This window comes from Trichechus manatus, unplaced genomic scaffold (genome assembly GCF_000243295.1).
Source record: "Trichechus manatus latirostris isolate Lorelei unplaced genomic scaffold, TriManLat1.0 scaffold00215, whole genome shotgun sequence".
In the NCBI taxonomy this organism is placed as follows: domain Eukaryota; kingdom Metazoa; phylum Chordata; class Mammalia; order Sirenia; family Trichechidae; genus Trichechus; species Trichechus manatus.
The window spans coordinates 1,281,036-1,303,013 of record NW_004444151.1 but is presented as its reverse complement, the minus strand read 5'-3'; positions in this window follow the sequence as shown (position 1 = coordinate 1,303,013).

Below are 21,978 nucleotides of genomic sequence, written 5' to 3'. Positions count from 1 at the left end.
TGTGTTGATGGCTACATGGCCTTTTTTTTTTTTTTTTTTTTTTTAATTGTACCTCTATCACTGTAGAACAAAAAGCCACCTCATCACCACAGTCACCAGTTCTAATGTTTTTTGGCCATTTTGCCAAACACATTTGGGAACTTAAATACTGTCTGAACACCTCAGTCTGTATTGTTTGTCGTTTTAGGAGTTGTTTGTATGTGTTTTGGGTGGACTCCATGTGTTATTCTTTTCTCGACTGAGGTCTCCATTTTATGAAGTTATATCAGATGCTGAGAGCACACGCACACACGCACACAATGTTAAGTTTGCACCTCCTCTTGCAAAAGCATAGGAGATTTTATATTTGCATCTGTTGTTTATAACTTGTAAAAAGCTTTAATCATGGAGAGTGAGGAAATGGTCACCCGAATCATTGGAAGATTTAAACAGAACGTACTTCTGCAAAGAGATAGTGAAAAATGGTTTAGGATGTGTAAAAATTTTTTGAAATTCCTTTTTTCTTAACAATATGATTTTTGAAAAAAATAATTCTCTTTTTTAAAAAAAGGAAAACATATTAACAAGAACAAGGTTAACCAAACCTTGAACATGGGCTCCCTTAAGGTACAGGGTTTCTGAATTTTATCACGAAGCGAATATTCACCTCTTTCCTTTTTTCCCACCTCCTCTGCTTTTTCTACCCCCTTTCAGGGTGCAGAAGAATCTCCTGCAGCCTGAAGGGTAGCTCAGAGGAGGATCTTTGCCCCAGGGGCAGAAAATAAATGACAGGAGGGAATGAAGAGGGACCCGGGTAATTTGGGGTGGAAGTTATTAAACCTGGTAAAAGGGAGTCAGCAAACGGTGTTTGTCTTTAAACCCACGACTTCTGCGCGCTCGGTGTGCGAGCAGGGCCGGACGCTCTCGCAAGAGCAGAGGGCTCCGGACAATCGCGGTGGATAGCGATTCAATGAAAATCGATGAGACGCTTCATATAGTGCAGAATGAACAATTCTGCAGATTTAAAAAATTTCCCCCAAATGAAAGGAACATAAAGAAGGTGCTTCAAAAGGAACTTCAGAAATAATTCCTTCCTTCATCTACAGTTCTTGTAATTTTTGTTTTTCCCTTCTCTTCTTCCATCCTCCTTTCGTTCTTTCTTTCTTTCTCCCCATTTCCTTCCTTCCTCTCCTCTCTCCTTTTCTCTCTTGTAAATATTAACACCTTAAACCATACAGAATCTATACAGGTTTTCCACTGTGAGCGCTAGCAAACATGTTTCTTTTTGCCCCCAGAGCTGGTTTGGAATGGGGATATGACTGGCAAGGCATCCTTCCTCACCTCACCCTCCCCACTAAAATGGGTTCCAGATCATTATTTCTGCAAGATAAATATTATAGACTTGTAAATTCAGATTCTTCAGACACAAATATATTAATGGCAATAATTGTCCTCTTCCTTTAAATCAATAACTCCATTATCTTTGTTATCTAAAAATCATTCTAACTGCAATAAAAAGCATTTGGAACAATCTTATATTTTTTTTTACCAAATACTTTTAACATATTTTTCCAAATTTTTTGGTATACTATTGATTAGTCTAAAGTCAATAAAGTCTAAGGCTTAACGAAATTAAAAAACAAACAAATCCCCCCCCCAAAAAAAACTCAGGAGGGATAATTATATATATGAAACTATTTTAAAGGCTTATACATGTATAATTTCAAATTTTGAATATATAATTTTATTTTATGCTAATGTTAAGTATTTTTTGAAATTAGAAACATCTTGAAATATTTGGTTACATTTTATTTAAATTTTTTAGGAAGACTGAAAAATAACAAATCTGATTTATCTAGTTTATTAAGAATGAAGCATAAAACATAAAATATTATACACACATCCAAATAAATATATAACATAACTGAAACCTGAGTCAATTTCTCAGCGCGGGTATTATTCGAAAAATCCTAGAAATTGCAAGTGAAACCTGTCCGAGGGTGCCTTCCCTAAGTCATTGAACGGGCAACAGCGCCCTCTGTCGGGATTTTGTACAAGCAAAGCCTGCACGGCCGCTCGGTTTTCTTTTCGGCGATTCTTTCGGTTCTTGAATATCTGCTAAAAGCTTTTTTAAAATTCAGTTCTTATTATATAGTTACTAACTTTAGAAACTAGTCAGATATGTATAATGTTCAAACCCCTCAAAAAATGTACAAATAAAAGCTCAGTCTCTACTAAGAACATTTCCCTAACTTGCTCCGGACTCTCTTGCTTCGTTCCTATTGCATTTTTTCACTTTAACTTCCATCGCGTGGTGTAGAAAAAGATTCCCACAAGAACCCAATAAATGCAAACGTACATGCAAAACAAACTTTGGATTCCGAAGGGAAGCTAAACGAGGTAAAATATGTATTTTCATCATCATTTTATGTTTTATTTCGTCTTGCCTTATGTCCATTTCTCTTTTTCAGGACACGCACACACTGCCCCAAGGTGGAAGCGCAGCAGCGGCATTGCAGATAGTTATATTCGTAGTATTTTCCGCTGTCGTTTGTATTTATTTCGATTTATAACAGAAAATAAGAAGGTTAATAATATCCTCATTTTCTCAACCTCAGATAGAACATTTTCGGATAAATGTAGGAGCCGGTAATCGAAAGCAAATGCACCTAGCACAGAGCCCTCTGCTGGCGTTTTGCGGAGTAGGTTTATAACTTTTTTTTTTCCTAAATAAACCCAAAAAACCAAACCCGTTGCCTTTAAGTCTATTCCGACTCATAGCCACCCTGTAGGACAGAGGACAACTGCCCCATAGGGATTTCAAGGAGCTCCTGGTGGATTTGAACCACCGACCTTTTGGTTAGCAGCCAAACGCTTAATTACTGTGCCACCAGGGCCCCCACCCCCTTTTTTCCCCCCTAATATTACAGAAAAATATCTTTACATTAAATTAAAGTCAGCTGTTAGGACTCTTGTGTCTCCTTTCTTCTCTCCTCTAAAAATATAATTATGAATTATGAATTATCACAATTTCTTAGGCCTTTCCCTTATCGTCCATTTTGGCACCTATGATTCAAGGCTTTACAGCTATCTCGTCAATTGCCTAACAGACCATTTTTATTTTTCCTTCACACGGTTGGCCTGGGTTTCCCTTTCCCATCTTCCCCAAACGCAAAAATAATAAAATGTGAAAGTCAATACTTCAAATTAGGATTATGGGGTCAAGTCCTGGACCTGACCCCCGTTTTGGATGGCTGGGCAAGCTATTTAATTGCCTGAACCCCAATGTCCTGAGCTATGAAATGGGAATGATGGTGAGGATTCATTAAAATAACTCTAGTGGAGGGATATATGTGATAATGTTGCTTTGTAAACAGCTAAAGTTTGTTGTTTACAAAGCAACAAACGTCTTTTGCTTTGTATACAGCAAAATGCCTTGAGACATTCAGAGCTGGGTGTCAGGAAAGTGGAGGTTTCCATCAATTAGGGACTTACATAAACTCCTGGTTAGAAAGTGGAGGTGGGAATCCTAAATTAGGTCTGACTAGAACTAAGTGCTTTCTTCACACTACCGTGATGCTGTCTTCCTTCTGAAATTAAGAAGACAGTATTTTTGAATTATTCAGTTTTCCAGGGTTATCTTTAATCTGGATTTACAAACAGGCAAAAACCAAACCTAAACCTGTTGCTGTTGAGTTGACTTTGACTTATGGCCACCTTTTGTGTATCGCAGCAGAGCTGTGCTGCATAGAGTTTTCAAGGCAATGACCTTTCGAAAGCAGATCACCAGGCCTTTCTTATGAGGCACCTCTGGATGGGCTCAAATGGCCAACTTTTTGATTATTAGTGGAATTCTTAAGTATGTATGCCACCCAGGGACTCTATAAACAGGCAAAGGAGGAGAGAAAAGGGAGCCTTGACTGACTTCTACCTACTCCCAACTGCTCCCGCCTCTTGCTCATCATTGTTGACCTGTTGATTGATATGACACAACAGTTCAAGTTTTTGTTGTGACAGACCAACTTCTTATTCTCCTAACATGTTTCTGTCTTGAAGCTTTCTCTTGATTATATTTTTGGGAAGCTTCATTATGTATTTTTAACACCAAATTGGAAAAGCAAAAAAACTACTGTTGGATGTGTGGGATTTCAATTCACACATATGCCCTCACATGTATACACTTTGATACCAACTAAGTGTTAGTGATTTTGGTACGAGCAAACAAAATCAGAGGTCCTAATGTTTACACTAAAAAAATTCCAAACCAAACCAATTGCCCTTGAATTGTTTCCAATTCATGGCAACCCCATGTGTTTCAGAGTAGAACTGAGCTCCATAGGGTTTTTATGGCTATGACCTTTTGAAAGCAGATTGCCAAACCTTTCTTCTTTTTATTTATTTATTTTTTAATTTTTATCGTGCATTAGGTGAACATTTACAGAGCAAATTAGTTTCCCATTCGATAGTTTGTACAAAATGTGTTCCATGACATTGGTTTCATTCCCCACAATGTATCAGCACTCTCCCCATCTCCCTCCTAGGTTCCCTGTTGCCTTTCTCCTGATTTTTTATCCCTTCTTGCCTTCTCTTCTTTGCTTTTGGGCAAATGTCGCTCTTTTGATCTCATATAATTGGTTGTTCTAAGGAACATGTTCCTTTCAGGTGTTATTGTTTATTTCATGGGCCTGTCAATGGTTTGAGTGAAAGGTGGTCTCAGGAAACGGCTTCTGTTCCCATTCAGAAGGGTGTCTTAGGGCCATAGTCTCAGGGGTTCCTCCAGTTGCTGTCAGATCAGTAAGTCTGGTCTTTTTTGTGAATTTGATTTTTTGTTTTACAATTTTTCTCCTGCTCTGTCTGGGATCCTCTGTTGTGATCCCAGTTAGAGCGGTAGGTAGTGGTAGCCAGGCACCATCTAGTTCTTCTGATCTCAGGGTCCTGTAGGCTGTGGTTCATGTGGTCCATTGGACCAATTGCTTCCTTGAGTCTTTGGTTTTTTTCACTCTTCTTTGCTCCAGATGGTAATAGACCACTGGCCTTTCTTCTGAAGAGACTTTGGATGGGTTCAATCCACCAATCTTTGGTTAGTAGCTCAGGGTTAAATATTTGCACCATGTTTGCACAAAAGTGTTTTAAAAAATTAAATGAAACTGGAAATATCTCTAGACTGACTCTTCATTATTACATAGATTAAGGCAAACACTAAAAAGGAAACAGCATTTCTTACTTTACCCATAGTATTTAATTAATGGTACATCTGTGAATTTGTAAAGCAATATTTACTTGAAATCACTGTGAGAATGAAAATAACCAATTGTGAAAATGCCTATCTTTTCTTGGACTTTTGCAGAGCAGTAGGAATTTTGGCTGTTAACTGAAAGGTCAGAGGTTCAAGTTTACCCAGAAGTACCTGGGAAGAAAGGTCTGGCAATCTACTTCTGAAAAATCAGCCACTGAAAACACTATGGAGCACAGTTGTGCTCTGACACACATACGTTACCATGAGTTGGAAATGACTCGATGGGACTGGTAAGTGGTAAGGAATTTCATTAGATATCTTAGATGTTCTGAAGTCCTTAGGGTCTTTTGTTTAATTGTGGGAGAATGGAGTGGACAAGAGGACATAATGATAAAATTTTGACTTTTCAAATTTCTATCTCCTGAGCATAAAGAGGCTAAGGAATGGAAGGTAGGGGGTTAGAGGATATGATACAAACAGCTACAGAAAAATTGTTTCCAATACAACGGCTATTTCGCATACAAAATGTGAGAGGTGTGTGTCTTCCCTGCATGACTAACGTGGGGGAACAGGTATTTCCATTCTTGTAGACATTTTCCATGCTATTGCTTTAAGAAGGAACAATCTCAGAGAGTGAGAACACAAAACAATTTGGTTTCAAAATGCAACCAATAGACCAATAAATATCTGTGAGGAAAAATTTGCAAATATAGACTTGGAAAGATGTAGAGCAGAAATATAACCTGTAAAGCATGAATGAACACGTACAATGTATAACATCAGAGCTGAAGTTTCTCTTAAGTACAAGGGACATTTGGGAGAAATTGACATTACAATGGAACTATTTCCAAAATTCATGTTTATGCATCTTAATAAAAATAGAGAATGATATTCATTTTATGGCTTTTTTTATTTATTTAACATAAGACTATTCTTTCATTTAGCAGCTATGTCAACATGGGCAAGTCCTTTAACTTTCCAGGTCTCAGTTTTCTCATCTATAAGCTGAAGAGACTTTACCGGGTACTATTCAAGTCTCTTCCTTAGAAATGGACTTTCTGACATTTAAGAAAGCATCAGATAATAGTTTATGAAAAGTTTAAAATGAAAGTATTCCTTTCTGAACAGGTTGCAGCCAAATCTCAGCTCTCTGGAGTAAGTTTTAGAGAATTGACCCCAATCTTTTGAGAAATGCTAATAATAAAAAAAAAAAAATGTTTGTTTTAGGAATATGATCTTGGAAGAAAGCAAACAAAGAAAGGACAAGAATACAGCTTGGGGGAAGAGGATATCATTTTAACTGTTAGTACCTAGTAGTCACTTTGAAAGAGTCCAAGCATCTAAGTCTAGAAGAATTACAACTAATATAATTATAAGAGTTTCCAGTTGTGATCTTGAAACTGTGGACAGTAATCTTTGATAAAATATGCAGAATGGAACACGGATCACAGTAGAGGGTACTGGACAGAGCTGGAGAAAAATGTAGAACAAAATTCTAACTCACAAAAAAAGATCAAACCTACTGGTCTGACAGAGACTAGAGAAGAACCAAGAGTGTGGCCCCTGGACACCCTTTTAGCTCAGTAATGAAGTCACTCTTGAGGTTCACCCTTCAGCCAAAGATTAGACGGGCCCATAAAACAAAACGAGACTAAAGGGGCACACCAGTCCAGGGACAAGGACTAGAAGGCAGCAGGGGACAGGAAAGTGGGTAATGGGAAACCCAAGTTCAAGAAGGGGAGAGTGTTCACATGTTATGGGGTTGGTAACCAATGTCACAAAACAATGTGTGTACTGATTGTTTAATGAAAAGTTTGTTCTGTACAACTTCATCTAAAGTACAATAAAAAAATGCAGAATGGAAGCAACGTCTAAAAGTGGAGTCTGGAAAACACTCCATTTTTCAGAAAACGGGAAAAGATGAATATATATATATATAAACCAAACCAAACCTGTTGCTATGGAGTTGATTCTGACTCATAGCGACCCTATAAGACAGAGTAAAAATGCCTCTTAGGGTTTCAAGGAGCAGTTGGTGGATTCGAGCTGCTGACCTTTTGGTCAGCAGCCATAGCTCTTAAGCACTGTGCCACCAGGGGAAATCATACTATATTTCCCTAGAAGAATGATGCTTCAGGTTGTCAGTGTGCAGTTAGTATTGAACTCTGGAAGAGAAAGAGGAGACCTGAGCGTGGATTCAGGAAGAACAAATCACGTCATGTGTTCTCATTTTCTTTTGTTACGCATTTACTGGACTAAGTACTGGAGACATAATGTGTCTGAAGCTCACAAAGACATTTCAAAATCTTCTCATTGGCTCTCCAGTCTGGGTGAGTAATGCCATGGTATTTGGAGGCAGTCTCTCCTTTTGATGAGGAACATGGACTTTGGAATGAGACAGACACGTACGAATCTCAGATTAGCCACTTACACTCTTGGACACTGGAAAAATTACTTAATGTCCCTGAATTTCAGTTTCTTCATATGTAACATTTAATGACAATAACTATTACATAGGGTGGTCATGATGATTAAATTAATTAATACATGTAAAATGCTTAGCAAGGCTTCCAGCATAAGGAAACCACTCCGTATGTTACCATCTCAGAAATTGCAGCTATTTGAACAATTCTCTCCCAAAGGGGTTGACTAATTACTGAAAACCAATTTGAGTCAATAGCTTCAATGGTTTGCCACAGGGCTTTGTCCTCAGTCTTATTCTAATATTTAAAAAAAAAAAAAGGTGACTTAGATGAAGAATTAGAAGACGTATTCATTATTTTTGGCTGCTAAATCCTGGGGAGAATAGTCAATACATTGGATTAGAAAACAAAGATTTAAAAATATTTTTACAGGCTAATATTCTAGAACAAATACCAACAGCTATAATTTAACAAAGATAAAAGTAACAAAAACATGAGTATGGAGGAGGGAATCATAGACTTACAGAGGAACACATGGAAAGACCTACAGTTTTCTGCTTCTAAGACTCATTATGGTTCCTGGAATATGGTGAGCACATGGTGAGCACCGTTCCCTTACAACTTGTCAAAACTAATAAACCCATTTAGTGAGTGGAATCCCAGGTTGCATTAGTTCAGGTCCAGAGAAATAGGGCGGCCTGCTTTAAGACTGTCCCTGATAAACCAAACGATCTCTAAAAGAAAACAACCAGATTAAAGAAAATCCTGGAGTTCATGTCAAGGAAGAAAGAGTTGAGCAAACTGCGATACCACACTAAAACAGAGAGAACTTAGGGATGTGATGGCTGTCTTCCAATGTTCGGGGAAGAGAGAGAAGACTAGCAAAAGACGGCATTTGCCTTGTTCACTGCTGTATTGCCAGCATAGAGCAAAGTGACTGGCCCAAATGTGTTCAAAACATTTTAGGTGAAATAATTCTCTTTTGCTCTACAGACACAGGATAAAGATCAATACAGAGATGTTAGCAGGATGGCGATCGTTAAGTCAGTGTGAAAAAAAAATTTCTAAAAATTTGAACTATTGGACAAGGCATCTTTGATGGTGGTGATCTCGCAGTCTCTACAGGATGCAAGCAGAGCCTGGATGATCTCTGTCGGGGTGGGATACCGCTGAGCAGGGAGTCTGCCTATGTAGCACTGGGCATCAAGTCCTTGGCAATGCCATGATTTTGTGATTCTACTCTAGGTGTTCAGCTTGATATTGCATTGTGAGTTTAGCAGATTAATCATCATAAAGGACTGGCATTGAGAAATTTATGTGGAATATCCTATTATTTCTGCATCTGTATAAGTATTGTCTAATTGGGGAATGGAGCCTTGGTGATGCAGTGGTTAAGAACTCCGCTGCTAACCAAAAGGTCAGCAGTTCAAATCCACCAGGTGTTCCTTGGAAACTCTATGGGGCAGTTCTACTCTGTCCAACAGAGTTGCTATGAGTAGGAATTGACTCGACAGTAACGGGGTTTCTTTTTTTTTACGAGATTGGGGAATTGTACACATTTACTGAGCCCACGTTTCCATTCAACGCATAAGTTATCTGTTTCTGTTGGTAGAAGCAATATTGCAGTAATTATACTCTATAAGAAAAGGAACTTTTATTTGTTGAAGGACAATTGTTCGATCCCTAAAGGAAAGAAATCCTTTGCAGAAGATTTATCCAGTGATCGCACTCAAAGTCAGACTCCCTTTGAGGGAGTTTCAAAAATTTTTAAATGGTTTAAATAATCACACAACTAATAGAGAAACAATCCTTTCTAGCTCTTTCTTTAATTGCAAAGGAATGGGAAGATTCTCTGTAAAACTTTCACTAGTATTATAAAGAAATTACAAAGTATGTTCTTTTCCTGCTGTACTGTGAAATATTTTTATTAACCCCAGAATCACAACCTAAACAAAGTCTGAATATAATTTAATACCCAACTTAGTATTGGCTGTTGGTTTTTAATCATCTCTCTCACTGTGTTTCCTTGAGAATTTTGGTCATAATGTGAAATATGGGGTTTTCGGCAGGAAAACTATCTACAAACTTCCAGGGAGTTGAAATTGGAAGTTGAGTTAGATCATATTTGCAGCTTCTGAAGCCACCTGATGCTTGTGAGACCCAATCTTTCAATAGATATTCATCAAGTGCCTAATTTTTTTGTAATGCATCATGCAGATACAAAGATAAAGAAGGAAATTGCTCAGAAGGAGCTGACTGCCTTAGTACAGGAAATGAAACATTACAGGATGAGAAGAGTTTGTAGCCTTTACTATTGAATTACATAAAATGGTATTTTAGTTTCTAAGTTAAACCTTAAGTAGCTTACCACATTCTACCTGTACACAGGTGCCCTGTTTCTGAACACTTTTGCTTAAGAGTTTTTTGGTTTTTTTTAAATAAAATTTGTGATTACTGATTCGTAAATTAAATGCGTATGTGTGTGTGGAAGGCATATTTGGTCCATATGAGGCTCTGAGATTCCAGAATCTGAGTTTCTTAACAGAGAAGCTGTTCCATATTCTGTCAGTAGTGGAGTTTCTCCCATAAAGTCTCACCCTGCAACAGCCCAGGTAACAAAAATTATCCGGTTCATTGTGTTGTATCTTGATTTATGCCCTCACCACTGGAAGCTTATCTCCAGGGTCACAGTTTCTACCAACTTTTTAGCTTTTTGCCCTTGAACCAAGGAAAGCAAAACACTACGGATTGTAAACTGATGAGGGAGCTAGTTTTGGCCTGGTTACCAATGCAGTACCTGGCCTTGGCTGGTCTTTTCACCTCCCTGGGTCTCAAAACCCCGGAGCTGGATTCTGTGACTGAGTACGACTGTTCAAAGACAGCTCTTCTAAACCCTCCCTGTGAAAATATAACTCAGGGAGAGAGCTAGTAGATCAGGCAGTAACTGGGCAGTTACTTGATGCCAGAAACGTTTTGTCCCAGGACTTACAGTTTTACTTGGCAAGAACTTTTCTAGCTTTCACAAGCCTGTAATGAAAATGTGACTATGACTGATTCTTAACCTAGTGTCTTGGGGCAACGACTCTTTCTTATTAATGACCTCGATGTTATTTTTGCAAATACTTTTCATTTCAGCTCCAATTATGAGAACAGTGTTAGAAAATGAGAAACTTAATTTTAGAGAATATAATGAAGTTGACTCCAAAGTGACCTTTTGCCCAAGCAACTCCAAAGAAAAAACAAGTTTGGCTAAAAAGAGAGACTAGAGATCCAGAACTTTCTAAGTCATATTAGATTTGATGAGAAGCAACATACCAGCTCTAGCCTTTTGAAATCAGAGTGTTATAAAAATTTTATCCAAATATTATTTGCTGAACTAAATTATTGTTTCCAACCAACATTTATTTTATTCTTCAATAGAAGAAACTATTTTTTTCCTGTAATAATTATTACACAAAAACCTCTAGTACCACTGACTTACATTTGAGAATAAATACGATTGTTCTTAAGTGAATTGGTTACATTGCAGACATCTCCATTAAAATAGCAATTTGTGGGTTTAAGTGGGAAGAAAGACTCAAAGGATTACCACCATTAACTCTGCCCTTCACTCTCACATTTATTTGGCTTAGACTGATTAGATTCTGTTTTGACAATTAACAATAATAATGCTTTAATTTCTATTATGGGCTCCTCTACTCTTAAAATCTCTTCACTGTGATTGCAGTGTAACTTCTTTCTCTCTAGTAACCTAATATTATTAAATAATAGTTGCCTTTTATGAGACTTCACTATGTCCCATGCTCTGTGCTAAGCACATTAAGTAGTTTTTCTCACTGAATTTAATCTTTATGAAAAGGTCCTTATGAAAAAGGCATTATTACTCTAGTTTTTCAGATGAGGAAACCAAAGCCCAAAGACATTAAACAAGTGTCCCAAATTGTCGTAGAACTGGTAAATTACAGAAACAGGGTTTGAGCTCTACTTTGACTCCAAAGCTATTCCCTTAGCTCGAAAGCCACATAATGGACTTTCATGAGTTCACAGTGGCCCAGGGTCTGCTTTTCTCTGACTTGGAAGAGCCAGTGATTTGGACAATGGTAAAACTAAATCACATGTAGTAGAGACAGAAAAAGTAAGGGACAGGAATAAATGAAGGAGAGGAAAGAAATCAAATCGAGGAAAGGAAAGAGATGAATAAAGAAAGAAAGTGAGAAAATGGACAGAAAGGGAAGGACACAGATACAACGTGTGGTGGGCAGTGGTCCTTGACAGGGACTGATCATGACCCCTTGGAGGACATTTGGAAATGTCTGGAGACATTTTTTAGTTGTCACAACTGATGGGGTGGGAGTTCAGGTGCTACTGGCATCTGGTGGGTAGAGGTCAGCAATGCTGCTAAACATTCAACAACGCATAGGACAGCTTCTGTCACCAAGAATCATCCAGTTCAAAATGTCAGTGGCGCTGAGGTTGAGAAACCCTGATCCGAGGTTTACTGGAGCCTTCTCTAGCCAAGGCCATCCATCAAGATAGGATATTTTGGAATAATTTTGTAATTTCCTAAGGGATCTTAAATCATAATCTTTAAACAAGTACACAAGAGCTTGAGAGATGCTGAGCACTGCTAATCTTTTTTTCCCCCCTGCAAGGTCTGAGAGAAAAAAATTCTATAATGTAGTTCTAGAGTGATATATTCTATATTTTCAAAATGCAGTTTATCTAAATCCATCAACTTTAAGGAAGCAGAAGTGAGTTCCACAATCAGTTCTATCTCTTCTGTGTAAGGATTTTAGAAACCCTGTGTTAGAACTGGGAGGACGTAAGACACCACCTGCTGGGCCCCTCTTTGTACAGACAGAGTTACGGCTCAAAGAGGAGAAGTGACTTGCCTAAGGGTAGGCTGGGACAAAACCCGAGTTCTTCTGTGTTCTAGTTCTGAGTTCTTACCCTCCACCACTTTACTTCTGCAATTACTGCTAACTCCCATCATCAGAAATGACTGAAGCGTCATCTTTCTCATTAATTCTTCAGGTTTATTGGTTAAAATCACACAAGGACACAAGCCCATACCCTGACACATACCCAGACATTAAAAATTATAGATCCTTTTAAAAGTTTTGTGATGATTGATAAAATATTTGCTTTTTTCTGAGGAAAGAAAAATATAAAAATAATGAAGTATTGCATTTGATTGAGCCAGATTATAATTTTGCCATGATGGCAACTTGAGAACTTTTAGAACTCACAGTAACTAATGAAAACTCTAATAATTTGCTATGTCTCTTCATTTAATTTGGTTTTTAAATGTGTATAACTTCCTCATGTGTGTAACTTAACCATAGGAGAATCAAATACATGGATGGATTATGCATTAATATACAAACCTTTCTAGGTACATACTGTCTGTATTTGGAGCCCTGGTGGTGCAGTGGTTAAGAGCTTGGCTGCTAACCAAAAGGGCGGCAGTTCAAATCCACCAGCCACTCCTCGGAAGCCCTATAGGGCAGTTCTACTGTGTACTATAGGGTAACTATGAGTCAGAATTGACTCGACAGCAAAAAGTATTGCTTATATTGAGCACTATAAGCCTCAAAACCAAACCCATTGCCATGGAGTTGATTCTAACTCATAGTGACCCTATAAGGACAGAGTAGAACTGCCCCAATGGGTTTCCAAGGAATAGCTGGTGGATTCAAACTGCCAACCTTTTAGTTAGCAGCCATAGCTCTTAACCACTATGACACCAGGGCTCCACACACTGAGAACTATAGGAAATGATAATGATAGCTAACACGTATTAAGGGCTTCTCTGGGCCAGGCAATGTTCTAAGTGTATGTGTTACCTGTATTAACTCATGTATTGTACTAGCCACTGTAGGACTTAGTGATGTGATGAAATTGAAGTCAGATTCCTTTGTCCTTTGGCAATATGTGTTTAATTAGGGAAGCAATGTACACAGGGCTGAAACTCACTTATATCTGGAAATGCTTGACACAGTCTAAAAGGGAAGTGAGTAGGAAGGGAAAGTCATTACTAGTCAGAGCATGATTTGAGTCACAGAGGTTTTCTAGCAGAAGGTGAATTTATAGCTCACACCTAAAGGAAGCAGAGGAGTGGGAAGAACATAAAAAGAGACATAGGAGGAATGCGTGCCTAGCATTGTGAAAGTATAAAGATACTCTTTCCCAACTGCAATTGAGAAATCATGTTAATGATCTTGGAATATGTATTTGCTTGATTGATATTTTTCCATAGTTATATGAGAAGCTCGAGTTCCGAAAAGAATAAAATGACTCATCCCATTGCCGTCCAGTTAATTTCAACTCATGGTGACCCCATGTGTTAGAAAGTAGAACTGCTCCATAGGGGTTTGTTGCTGTTGTTGTCATTAGGTGCTGTTGAGTTGGTTCTGACTCGTAGTGACCCTGTGTACAACAGAACAAAACACCGCCCAGTCTTGCGCCATCCTCACAATCGTTATGCTTGAGCCTATTGTTACAGCCATGTGTCAATCCATCTTGTTGAGGGTCTTCCTCTTTTTCACTGACCCTCTACTTTACCAAGCATGATGTCCTTCTCCAGGAACTGCTTCCTCCTGATAACATGTCCAAAGTAGGTGAGACTCAGTCTTGACATTCTTGCTTCTAAGGAGCGCTCTGGCTGTACTTCTTCCAGGACAGATCCATTTGTTCTTTTGGCAGTCCATGGTGTATTCAATATTCTTCTCTAACACCACAATTCAAAAGCATCAATTCTGTTTGGGTCTTCCTTATTCACTGCCCAGTGTTCATATGCATATGAGGTGACTGAAAACATAATGGCTTAGGTCAGGCTCACCCTAGTCTTCAAGGTGACATCTTTGCTTTTTAACACTTTAGAGAGGTCTTTTACAACAGATTTGCCCAATGCAATGTGTCTTTTGATTTCTAGACTGTGCTTCCATGGGTCTTGATTGTGGATTCAGGTAGAAAGAAATCCATGACAACTTCAATCTTTTCTCTGTTTATCATGATGTTGCTTATTGGTCCAGTTGTAAGGATTTTTGTTTTCTTTCTATTGAGGTATAATCCATACTGAAGGCTGTGGTCTTTGATCTTCATGAAGAAGTCCTTCAAGTCCTCTTCACTGTCAGCAAGGAAGGTTGTGTCATCTGCATAATGCAGGTTGTATGCTGAGCAAATAACGTGAGAAGCTGGACTAGAAGAAGAAGAACAGGGCATGAAGATTGGAGGAAGATGCATTAACAACCTGAGCGTTTTCAATGTCCCTGGAGGACATCATGCTTGGTAAAGTGGAGGGTCAGTGAAACAGAGGGAGACCCTCAACAAGATGGATTGACATAGTGGCTGCAACAATGAGCTCAACCATAACAACAATTGTGAAGACGGCACAGCACCAGGCAGTGTTTCGTTCTGTTGTACATGGGGTCACTATGGGTCAGAACCAAACCGACGGCACCTAACAACAACAACCTCCAATCCTGATGCTTTGTTCTTCCTCATATAGTCCAGCTTCTTGCATTATTTGCTCAGCAAACAGATTGAATAAGTATGGTGAAAGGATACAACCCTGATGCACACCTTTCCTGGCTTTAAACCACACGGTATTCTCTTGTTCTGTTTGAACAACTGCCTCTTGATCTATGTACTATGTACAGGTTCCTCATGAGGACAATTAAGTGTTCTGGAATTCCCATTCTTCACACTATTACCCATAATTTGTTATGATCCACACAGTCGAATGCCTTTGCATAGTCAATAAAGCACGGGTAAACATCTTTCTGGTATTTTCTGCTTTCAGCCAGGATTCATCTAACATCAGCAATGACATCCCTTGTTCCATCCTCTTCTGAATCCACCTTAAACTTCTGGCAGTTCTCTGTTGATGAACTGCTGCAACTGCTTTTGAATGATCTTCAGCAAATCCCATAGGAGTTTATTGGTTGTAATCTTTATGGAAACAGATCACCAGACCTTTCTTTTTTGGCACCGCTGAGTGAGTTTGAACAGCCAACTTTTAGGTTAGTAGTACAGCTTAAACTGTTTGTACCATCCAGAAACCTTAAAATGACTCACGGGGAATCATACTCAATTTGACCCACCTGAATGTGGGACTCGAAGCATTTGTGTACAAGCCTGAGGGGAAGCTAATCAGAGCTAGAAGGGGTTCCCAGCAGAGAGGATGCAGATATTCTGGGATATGAAAATTAATGTTACTTTTCCTTCCCCGGTGGTGCTAAGGAATCAATCCACACCTTCACAGTGCACCGAACAGTTTGTTTCTTTAGCCAGGCAACAACCTCATTCAGTGAGAGGAAATATTCAATGTCCTGGGTGACCAGGAATGTTCATAGAATCATGAGGTAATTGGCTCATAAACCCATCACTGTAGAGTCAATTATGACTCATAGTGGCCCTATAGGACAGAGTAGAACTGCCCTATACATCTTCCAAGGAGTGGCTGGCGGATTCAAACTGCCAACCTTTTGTTTAGCAGCTAAACACTTAACCACTGCACCACCAGGGCTCCTAGATGTAGCCAAATATTTATTTTTGTTCAGAGGTGTATATAATTTACTCAAATATTGTGTATAGAGTGAGGCAATAAAAAAGCAGAAACAATACCACCTTTGTTTTAGTAATACTCTCTAATTACCCTAAAACAATATTTCAGAGGATTTGTAACAAAATCTCAAAGCCTAGGTATGAAATTTCATTACGCAGTTTTTTTCCCAAATATATTAAAAGTATATTTTACTGATTTACCAGAATAATTTCAGGGGGATAACATCAAGGTGAACTAATACAGGAAAGTCCTGGTTATGGTCTTTGTTATACATGGGAAATGGGAATAGTGGCAGGGTTAAGGAATTATCCCAGGTTTATGCATTGCTCATGTGTCATTAGGGCATAGACAGGGTGCTTTTGACAGTAAGTCTGGCACCATTTTTACTTACTGATTCATGTATGCTTTTACCACTTTGATTCTGTGTCCAGTGGGTCTCATTTGCCCCAATTGCTGGATCATTACTTTGTAATCTTTAAAAGGAAGTTATTAGCAGCTGTTGACATCCTCTTTCCACAGAATTTGGAGTTAGGGATAAATTATATTAAAAATTATATTTTAAAAGTTCTGTATAAAGGGAATCTGTAAATAAAATCAGATATTTCAGATTAATCTCTGATACAAAATGAAACCAATAAAATGAATGAAATATGGTGAAGGAAGATAAATAATAAAAGCTGATAAAGACACATGTTTCTCTTCATTGATGTGTAGCTTGCGTTTCATGAGAAATGAGACTTCTTATGGCTCTGAAAATTTTGGCAAGGGTTGCTATTAAATCATGGGAGTAAGATACAGCTTTCATTCTCTATGCAAATAATAGAAATATTACTCTTTTAGCATTCATGGAAAAAGAGAGGAAATTGATTTTTAAAAATACTTAATTTTTTTTTTTTGTCTTTTGAACTGAGTGAAGCATAAGCCAACTTTAGGAATTGGTTCAAAAATAATACAATGAGCAATGTTATCCTTTTCAAATTCTAAAACACTGGATGGGAGCTAAATTTCCCTTTGAGCTTTCTAGATTCTGATTCTACATATTTATATACAAAGAACTAGAGAGAATGTAATTCTTTAAGTACAAAGGATGGAAGAAATTATGAAAGTTTAGAAACCTCATTGTAATAATGAGTGAAAAAAATGTACTTCGCATTCTTTTTGTAGTACTCCTTCTTCTCTGGAAAATGATCTAGATCTTGAAGTAAATAAAGTGGGTGAAGTCAGTACTTGTGATATAATCGCACATGATTCATCATTCAATTACAACATATCAACAAAGGAAGCATGGAAAAAAGTCATTTTGCTTGAATAGTTTAAACATATTACAAGAAATAAAAGGATCAAATTAGATTCAGGTTATGCATTTTTGGCAATAAAAGCACAGAAATTATGTGGGCTGGTTGCATCATATCAGGAGGCAAATGATGTCAGTTTGCACCATTGCTGGTGATATTAACATTGATCACTTGGTTAAAATGGTGTCTTCCAGGTGTCTCCACAGTAAAGTCACTCCTTCTCCTCCATGGGGAGGAAACATTGGACAAACGCAATTTGAGAAATATACTACAAGATAACTGTCAACGTCATGAAAGACTGAGAAACTGTTCCATATTAAAAGAGACCAAAGAGAAGTGTAGGAGTCCCTGGGTGTGCAAATAGTTACGAGCTCGACTACTAACCTAAAGGTTGGTGGTTTGAACCTGCCCAGAGGTGCCTCGGAAGAAAGGCCCAGTGGTCGACTTCTGAGTGGTCATAGCCATTAAAAACCCTATGGAACACAGTTCTACTCTGCAACACATGGGGTTGCCATGATTTGGAATCTACTCAACGGCAAGCGGTTGGTTACAGAGATGTGACAGCTGAATGCAATGCATGATCTGGGATTTTCTTTTACTATAAAATATGTTATTGGGGTAATTGATGAAATCTAAATAAAGTTTGAAGATTATAAATAGTCTATTAATACTAAATTACTGACTTTGAAAATTGTATTGTGGCTATATAAGAGAATGTCTTTGCATTTAGGAAACACATACTTAAGTATCTGGGGGTAAAGGGAGATTATGTCACAACTTACTTTCGATTGGATATATAAACAAAGGAGGTAGACTGTTAACATTTGGAGACTCTGGGTAAAATGTATATTAAGACACACTTCAGCAATCTATAAAGCAGAAGGAAAGGACTGCATCCAGTACCTGGTCGTTATTATGATTTCTTGTCTAATCTTTGGAAAAATATTTAGACCTCCTGTTCTTAAACTGCCTCAACTATCACTGTCACAATTTTTCACCTCCTTCTGTTCCCATTTGTCAAGACTGTATATTTAGGTTTGCATATTTAGCTGCTTTATAACCCTGGTGAACTCAGTTTTACAAAAAACAAACCCTTCTGAAAGGCTGTATTTCTCAGCCTCCAATGGTCGTATAGTCATATGCATAATGTGTGATGTGCAGTGTGAGACTTCAGGAAGGGTGTTCAAAGGGAGCAGACTCAGTTGGGAAGGGTATTTATTAAATGAACAAGGTGGTAAAGGGTATTAAAAATTAATTTAGTCAGGGAGCAAAGCTGTGAGGCCTAGAGATGTGGAATGATTAACAGGCAATAAGTTTGAAAATAAGGCTTAGAACCCAAATCTTGTTTTCTAAGCTTTCCTCTCCCTATTAGGTAACACCAGTTGGAATATAAGCTCCATGAGAGCAGGGACATTAGTTTGTTTTATTGACAGATGTATTTCTAGTGCCCAGAAGAGTTCCTAACACATAGTATGTCTTCAATAAATATTTATTGAATAACTGGAGGCTTTTGACCCTATACAATAATTTGGATCTTTATTACAATGGACCATGGACATATAAACTAGTTTTTCCATATTAAGACGGAGTCAGAAAAAGTTTAGATTCTATTTGACTACAAGAAATGGACATAAAAATATAATGGGCTTTTTAAAACAATGAAAAATATTCATAAATATGCATAAAACACTTATCTCTTCCATGTTTTTATTTAGCTGATAAAATGATTCTTCAATAAACAGATTAATAAAATTGCTCTTTTTGTGTTTGTGAGATGAAGCATGATTTTAAAACACTAAAGGAGCTAATTTAAAAAAAGAAAAACTCATAAATTATTTTTTGAAGTGAAGAATTCTCTGTAGTGTGACTTTATTTGCTTTATAAATTGTATACTCACATGACGAGTTTGCTTCAAATAAGGCAAGCTGATAATGGGGGAATGGGGATCAGTTTCTTTTACTTATCAACCTTCCACAAATATTTCACATATGTTAATACATGATGATTGATATATGGTGGTACTCTTAGATGGAAATATTTACAGGATTAAGAATTTAGTGTTACTTTTTTAAAAAAATTTTTTATTAGCGATATCATGTGAAGCTGGAATACCTTGATTAGTACCATGGAAACTGACTTGAAGTTAAATTGAAGCCCCTTCAAATTTTCCAACTTAGAGTTGGAAAAGCCTATTTCATCAGAGGGTTTATTACTGAACCATATAATTTTGTGGCTTACAAGTTATGTGTAGTAATGATGCCTTACCATTTGTTATTTACTTATACAGGTTGGAGCAGCAGACACATGAAGAAACATCTGAAAAATAACATTTTGATCCTTTGGAGGAACCATATCAAATGGTAGAAGCAACCAAAGGGTGTAAACATTCTATACAGGAAGAGACATTATGGAATTGTTAATGGAGTAATAGGGGTTGAAGATGTCCTGGAGGGAAACAAAAGACATTTCTCTTAAGACCACTGAATCTGCAGGGAAGACGCTTGTGTTATCCAAGAATGTTCTATGAGTCAGGAATGACAACTAGAATAGATCTCTGCTGTGGCCTCCAGATCTTATATTTCTTTTAAATAATGACTCATGAGAATAAATTGATTTTCACGTGTTCTATATCTTTGAGACGTGTAGATTTTTATAATATATAATAACTTCAAACAGGGTGGGCTAGGTCCAGATCTAGGTAGTCAAGGGATTGCCCCATTAGATAAGATGTGCTGAAGGTAGAAAAACCTTACATCATAACCACTTGGGTTGCGCACACCATTTCACTTAGGTAGGGGAAGGGGAAGCCATCTCAAGGCTAGCAAACCTGATCATGCAGACGTGAGGAGAAAAGAACTAGGTAAGCTGTGGCACGTGGGAAGAGAAGGATATTTTTCTTTCCCTTTCCCATGTTCTCCCATTTTCTCCCATCTGGTCACATTCTTATGGGCCTTCAACCACCCTCTCCGTTAACCTTCCCACTTCCACCTATCCATCCTTCTACTCATCCTTCTTGATTTACTGACTTACTACAGTAAATCAGGAGTAGAGCTTATGAGCCTTCCTTTTAACCGTAGCTGGAGCTACCTGAGGGAGATGGATGTGCTTTTCTGTGCTTCTTTCCCTCCCCTGAGTCCTTTTCTTATCAGACTGGCCAGACAGAAGTTCCTGAAACCCACTGAAGTGACAAAGTCCCGAGATGACCTAACTGTGTGATTAACTCACCTCAAATGAGATGTTCTTTTAGGGAGAAACTGTCTAATGATTTCCATGGAGATTTTACTGCGTCAGAAGGGAATTTTGATTCAGAATCTTAATATCCGTCACTAAAGTGACTAAAACTAATGATCCTTAGAGTGCTCATTTATACATATCCATAAATACTGATCTGAAGCTTATAAGCATCTTCAGCCTACACAGCTTCCATTTTTACCATAAAGGGAAAAGGCTAAACAGGGGCAGAAGCACTACCAGGAAGGGGACGATGTGGGGTGGGGGATGGGAGCAGAAAAGAAAGTCAGAGAATAAAAACAAATTTGATCCTGGGAATCCAGGCTTCAGGGATGTTCTTTGCTGCCCTCTATAGGGTCGCTATGAGTCGGAATCATCTTGATGGAAATGGATTTGGTTTGATTTTTTTTTTTTTTTTTTTGTATGCTTGACCCTAGATGTCCAAAACAGTTTGCACTAACTAACCTAAAGCTGACAGTTCGAACCCACCCAGCGTCACCATGGAAAAGATCGTAAAGATTACAGCCATGAAAACTCTATAGAGCAGTTCTGCTCTGTAACACATGGGGCCACCAGGCATCAGAATTGACTCCATGGCAAAGTTTATTTTTGTTTTTTTTTTTTGTGTTTGACCTTAGTTCTCTGCCATAAGGCAGTAGCTTTCAAACTTCAGGGTGCTTTAGTGGGGAGCACAAGTTTAATACAGATTCTCAGGTTCTACTCCGAGAAATACTGATTTAGTAAATCAGAAGTAGGGCCTATGGGTCTTCCTTTTAACAAAAACCTCAGAAAATTTCGATTCAAGTGGTCTTTTGGAACTTTACAGGGGATAATAATGATGATGATGATGATGATGATGATGATGATGTGTGTGTGAAACTTCCGTCAGGCTAAATGTGAGGATACTGGAAATTCAGAGTTTGTTTTTTTGACAAAAGAGAAAGAAAGGATGTCTGAGTCAAGAGAGAGAATAGGAAACTTTCCTTATCTATCAGCTCCATGAGGCCTAACAATGTAATACTGGAGATGTACTGTAATTATTTTTCTGTGGTGATTTTTCACTTGACATGTGTGAATTTGATTATGTTTAGGACCACCTGAGCGCATACAAAAGGCAGTTTGCAATTTCTCACATAACTTTGAGGAGGTAGGTCTGTTCAAATAGCAAGCTATATGAGGAGAAGACACAGTGTGATAGAAACAAAAAAAAAAAAAAACATCTGACAGTGAGGAGTTCTGGGGTCC